Here is a 6,462-nt window from a genome sequence, read left to right on the forward strand (position 1 = left end):
AGTGGCCAGTGAGCTCCATGGATCCTCTTCTCTCTGTCTCCCTGGCCCCTGGGATTATAACAACTCACCATCATGCTTGGCTTTTTAAAAGTGTGAGTTCTAAAGATCAAATTTAGGCTCTTGCGATTGCTAGTGAGCTCTTTACTGCCTTAGCTGTCAGCGAGGAGGCTCAAAGACCAGGGCTGGGCTGTATTGTACCTGGGTCTTTGGACGAAGGTGGGAACACAGGAACATTCAAGGGAGGTAAGGCCAGGTTCGGGAGGTCTGAAAGTCAGAATGAGGCCTGACCTTCAGGGTCCAGCAGTCTGTCCCAGACTGTGGTGAACCCGGGATCGTCCTGGGGCTTGTCCTGGGTTAGAGAGGTTTGTTCTGCAATGTCTGTCCTACTGGGATGCTCTGGTCCACATTTCTCTTGGGGTGAGTGTGGTGGCTCTGCCTGCATGCAGGCAGCTTCTAGACTCTAGAATCTAGAGGGACCGTGTCCATGTGTCTTCTGAAGAGGGCCGGAGAAAAGAGCCTGGACTGAAAATCAATTTCCTAAAGCTGAAATCAATAGCAATAACTAGTATTAATACTGATGACCCTGCTACATTGCTCTGTGCTGCCGGGTAGGGATTGTTTCTGAGACTGGCAGTGGTGTGTGTGTGTGTGTGTGTGTGTCCTGCAACCTGGCAGGCAGAGACACTGGGTGTTTCACCTGGCTACGTGCCTGCACAGCTTTCTCTTCTTATTTGAGTGAGGTTTTTTTATATTATTATTATTATTCCAAGGTTTGGTTTCCCACCTAGATCCCCAGATGGCAGGCGTCATGCCCTGTATGGGGGGATGTCTCCTCTCCAACAAGAGTAATGGCTTACTCGAATTTTCCAGGTATGCAGTAGGGCAGAAGGATGTGGGGCAGGGTTGGCAGGGCTTTCCCCAGGCTAAGCATTTAGGAGACTAAGCCAGGAGCCCTGAAGTCCTGTCTGCCTCCCACAGCCCTGTAGCTTACAGTGCTCCCAAACCCATGTGTTAGACCCCCAGGGGCCCTGGAGAAAGCCTTCAGATGACACAAGGTCTGTTGAAGGGCTATGTGTTTTCCCAGAGAATATTTTAAGGGTAAGTTGGAGGGAAGTGAAGTGGTAAGGTGCTTGCTTAGCAACCGTGAGGCCCTGTGCTCTGTCCCCAACACCACAACGGAGGCTGGGGGTAGGGGTGGGGCAAGGTAAGAATTGTTGTTGTTGAGTCTGGGTCCCAGAGGGTAGTTCTGTCTGGCCTGGGAATCATTATATAGATCAGGCTGGCCTCAAATTCACAACCCCGCCTGTCTTTGTATCCTGGATGCTAGGTTTGAGGTATGTAGCACTACACCAGACTTTCCAGTTGGAAACTCTTCTGCAATATTATATGCATGTGTACAAAGTTACACACCTGGATACATCTTGGCAGCTTGAAAAACTAAGCACATTAAAGCCTGACATGGCCAGGCACTCCTTTATCCCAGCACTAGGAAGGTAGAGGAAAGGCAGACCTCTGTAAACTGGAGGCCATACTGGTCTAAATAGTGTGTTCCAAGGCTGTCAGTGCTACGTAGTTAGACTTTGTCTCAAAACAAAAAACAAAAAGCATATTGGAACAGAACTGAAATGTGGAACTGGAAGAAAAGTTAAGGACTGCTGAAGACAGAGGGGGAAAGAGGGGTTGTTTTCAAAGTTAATGTCTGTCATTGGTCACTGTCTTAATTTCTTTGCCCATTGCTGTGAGAAAACTCTGACAAAAACAATTTAAGGGAGGGAGTGTTTATTCTGAATCATAGTTCTAGGATACATTTCATCATATTGAGGAATTCAGCTGGCCATGTCACATCCGCAATCTGGAAGCAGAAAGAGATGAATGCAGGTGGCTGCTCAGCTCCCGGTCTCCACTTACACAGTCCCGAATCCCTGCCAGGGAGTGGTGCCACCCATGGTGGACAGGTCCTCCAACCTCACTTATCACAATCAAGATGATCCCTTACAGGCATGCCCAGAAACAGGTGGCACATGCAATTCCAGATTTTGTCAGGTCTACAATTACTGCTAATTATAACAGTCACTATAAAGAAAGGAGAGAACGGGCTGGAGAGATGGCTCAGTGGTTAAGAGCACTCACGGCTTTTCCAGAGGTCATGAGTTCAAATCCCAGCAACCACATGGTGGCTCACAACCATCTGTAATGGAATCTGATGCCCTCTTCTGGTGTGTCTGAAAGGAGTGATGGTATGCTCATATACATAAAGTAAATAAATCCTAAAACAAAAAACAAAAAAAACCCAAAAAACAAAACAAAACAAAAACCTAAAAAAAGAAAAAAAAGAAAGGAGAGAACAACACAGGTTTTGTGCAGTTTGCCCAAAATGGGAGAGTTCAGGATCCCCAGGAGGACTAACTTTTATGGTGTGAAAGTCCCAAATTAATTTATTATATTTTTCTTTACAATCAAAAGAGAGTCTTCTCCTGTTGGGGGTATGTTTCCTTCACAGGTCCTCAGCTGAAGTTCAGCCTTGCCTGAGTGTAGAGCTGGCAGAGCAAATGCATACCCTTTTGACAGTGAGTCCTAGTTGGAGTTCACCCACAAAGCAGGTTCTGAGTGGTGGGACCTGCTACCTCGCTTTCCACAACATCCTCAGGCCAACCTATTAATCCAGGCATCAGCTGCCCTGACTACCACTATCACATGAATTCATGCATCAGAGGATATGTGTTGTTCCCACTTTTCCAAGAAATCATGGGGGTGAGAGTGGAGGCCACAGCCCCACTAGGGTGCTGCAGGGTGGGGATTCGGGATGTGTTCCCAGGCAGGTTCTTAACCAAGGTTAGAAGGCAGAGCTCCTGCCAGGCAAGGAGTGGGGCTGGTACAGCACAGAGAAGAGGCCATGAGTGGATATGCCCTGCTGAGTTGGCAGGTGGGCTGCAGGGGTGCTGATCCTGTTGTAAACACTGTCTGACAGGCCGGTAGACTTGGGTTGTCCCTCTCTTCCCACCTTACACACTGTGGCTCACACTGGCCAGAGTTCCATTTTGAGCAGGTGGGCCATGGGGAGCTGTGGGTAAACTGTTGCTCACTGCTGGGGAAAGCCAAGACCCTTATGGCCAGACTTGCACTCTACCACGAGCTGTATCCATGTCCTTTGGGTGAGACGTCTGTGAGCCTTGTGTCCCCTACTCTGACATTCATGCCCTGCGATGACCAGCCGGTCAGCCCTGGGTCTCACTTCCTCAGAACATTCTGGAGGCTTGGTAGAGAGAAAATTCACAGCCAATATAGGCTGTGGATCTGAACCCAACATACAAATACAACTTGTGCCCTGAACTGAGTGGCTGAGATAAGTGGGCAGGGTACAGAGGACAGCAGAGTACCCCACTTTCTAGGACTCCATATCTTGGGCCCCCTGAACTCATTCTGAGGACATAGAGGACAGGAGACTAGAAGCCAGGCCCTGACTGTGCTTCTGACTGGTGCCATGAGGTGCCACATGGTAGTGTCTTTCTGTCTCATGGTAGATCTGTGGGATGAGCCCTAGGGACTGTGGTGTCTGGGGCTAGCCTTGGGCTATGTGTAATTCTTTGGCTCTGGGCTCAGTCAGCTCTGTGCTTGCTTTTGATCTACTCCGATCTGGGGCTCAACCTGGCTTCTGCTAAGGCTGTCCCCTCCCTGTGTCCCCTTGGCTAGCTACCCATTGGGTCCCTGTTTACTCTGCTGTCCATCTGTCCCTATCTAAGCAAACAGACAGAGGACAGGACAAGGAGAGAGAGAGAGAGAGAGAGAGAGAGAGAGAGAGAGAGAGAGAGAGAGAGAGAGAATAAGACTTGTCTAATGGTGGCCAAAGGTGAAGGGACTCTTACCTCACCTGCCCTATTGATTTATTTACTGTCCCCAAATGTTTACCTGCCTCCCCCTGCCACACCCAGGCCCAAACCATTAAAGTGGCTGGAGGTGGCAGGAACACTTGGTTCCTGGAACTCTGTGGACTGGAGGTGGAGGTGGGGTGGGGGCAGGTTGTTCACCCTGGAAATTCTTTTTGTGGAAGTGTGGGGTTAGAGTTTTAGTTCTCAGCAGCAGCTCTGGAGTCTAAGCCCTTCAGAACAAGCCCTGTTGGTCTTTGACTTTAAAAAGACTTCAAGAGCTGACCAGATGGGCCAGATGTGGGTTAACATTAGAGACAGCCACAGGGGGTAGAGCCCCCTCTAGACAGATTTGGGGCAAGTGGGCGTGGTTTGCCCAGACTCAGTGAGCTAGGTGGTTCTCTTACTTAAAGAGAACAGAGGAGAGCAGCTTCCTGCTGTCTGGGAATTGCTACCACACACAGGACAGAAAACATAAATACCTACTAGGCTTGGTTTCCAGCTCCAAACTTACTCCTCACACATTTAGTTCCCCCTACTACCTTCATTTGCAAATGTAGACAGAAACTGGGCCAGGCTTTAGATTCAGAGGGACTCCCTGGGCCTGAGGTAGTTGAAGAGCTCTTGGTCTTCTACCCTATCTTTCTGCTCCTTGAGCTATCTAGTGGATGAGTTAGCTGCTGAGCTGGACAAAGATTTGGAGTAAGTTCTGGATCCAGTGAGGTCTGAAGTCTTCCTCAGGAAGTTAACAGGCCACAGAGGGAGTGTTAACAGCTAGTGCTGGGAACAGGAGACCCACAGACACCTGGGAAAAGCTTCTAGAGGTGAGGGCAGTCTGTCTAGTGCTGCTCCTTTGAGGTTCAGGATACCCCAAGCCTTGTCTGTACCCCTTGGCTTTCTTTGGCTGGGCAGTTGCTGCTTCAGGGATAACCCTCAACAGGGCCCAGGTGGCCTGCCCCACTCCTGGACAATGTGTTATTTCTGCTGAAGCAGAAGCCTACTTGGGGGAGAGCACTTCCGTTTCCAGCCTTTTCCTATACCAGAAATACGTTTCCAGGTATTACCCCGGCACCTCATCCTTGTCCAGCCTAAGAAAGACAATTGTGGTTTATTCCCTAGGCACACCGGAGGACAGAAAAGACAGGAAAACTAGTCATGGCTCACTTGTGGATGACTTCAGCAGAGGTGGAGGCAGCTTTGTGAGAGACTAGAAGCAACAGTCAGAGAGAAAGTTGCTCCTGAGACCTCCACTGTATCCCCGAAGAACCCCCAGTGCACCCTCTGATACCTCTCCTACAGCCCCCTGAGATTTCCACTCCATCTCCCTGAGACTCTTACTGCATCTCCTGAGATTCCCACTGCAGCCTCCAAGGTACTCCACTGAATCCCCTGAGTCTTTCTGCCTATTGCATCCCCTGGCCCTCCCACTGCATCTCCTGAGGTCCCCAATGTATCCCCCTGAGACTTCCACTGAAACCCTGAGGCCCTCCACTACAGCCCCTAAGGGCCTCTACTGCAGTCCCTCAGACCCCTACAGCATGATATGGTAAACTAAGACCCTTGTTCCTAGCCCTGGCTTGAGGAATTCAAAGGCCAGAGGGAGGTAGTGTTTGGCCTATGCCCTGTGGACTGGGGTTGGCTCCTTTGAACCCTCTTATTTGTGCAGAGTTAATGTCATGTCATTAGCAGTTGGAAGCCCCACAGGAGGTTAAACATTAAGCAGTATGTGCTGGGAAATGTGTTCTCCTGTGCCAGGGCTGATGGTCAAGGCTGTGGCCCTCAGCCTTGGCTAAGGCTTCTCTAGCACATAGGCTTTCTAAGTGATTATCATGGAAAGACCAGGAACCAGAAGCTCTAACATGTCCAGGAATGGACCAGTCTTGTTGAGCAGAATTGGATGAGCCTTTCCAAAGCCTCTGAGTCCTGTAGGTGGAGTGGGAAGCCTCCTCTCATGAGAACACCACTCGTCCATGTGCAGGGACCTGGTAGTCCCAGGTCACCATGAGGCCCAGCAATCATTCACAAGCAGGTACCAGGCCTCACAGTAGATCTACAAAGGCAAGGGAAACAGAGGCCCAAGAGGGCTCTGGCAGCCACCCTGAGAAGAGGCCCTGTCATCACCCCATATTTCCTCTAAAAATATAAAACTTAGGCCCAGGGAAGGCTGGTAAGGCCCAACAAGAATCTCCAGATGAGATGATGCCATAGCAGTGCATATCCAGGGCACCCAACAGATGTGCTTGCACATGATTCATGCGTTTTTCTTTGTCTCCATGTCTGTCCTCAAGGGCAGTAACCAGTGGATGAGTTTGTGAGACTGGTCAAGGTTAAGACATGGGATAGGTGCTGAGTGAATCCTGAAGGGGTAATGGATGACAGAGAATTAAATGGGTGGATGGACAGGTAATATCTGGATAGATGGATGGAAGATGGGAGGATGGGTAGGAAGAAGGAAAGGAAATGTGGATGGATGGATGGATGGATGGACAGATGACAGGTGGATAGGTAGATGGATGGATGGATGGGTGGTGGCTAATGGTAAGCAGATGGGTAGATGGATGAAAGGGTGGGAGGGAGATCGTGGATGGGTAGATGAAGA

Source organism: Mus caroli, chromosome 2 (assembly GCF_900094665.2).
Source record: "Mus caroli chromosome 2, CAROLI_EIJ_v1.1, whole genome shotgun sequence".
In the NCBI taxonomy this organism is placed as follows: domain Eukaryota; kingdom Metazoa; phylum Chordata; class Mammalia; order Rodentia; family Muridae; genus Mus; species Mus caroli.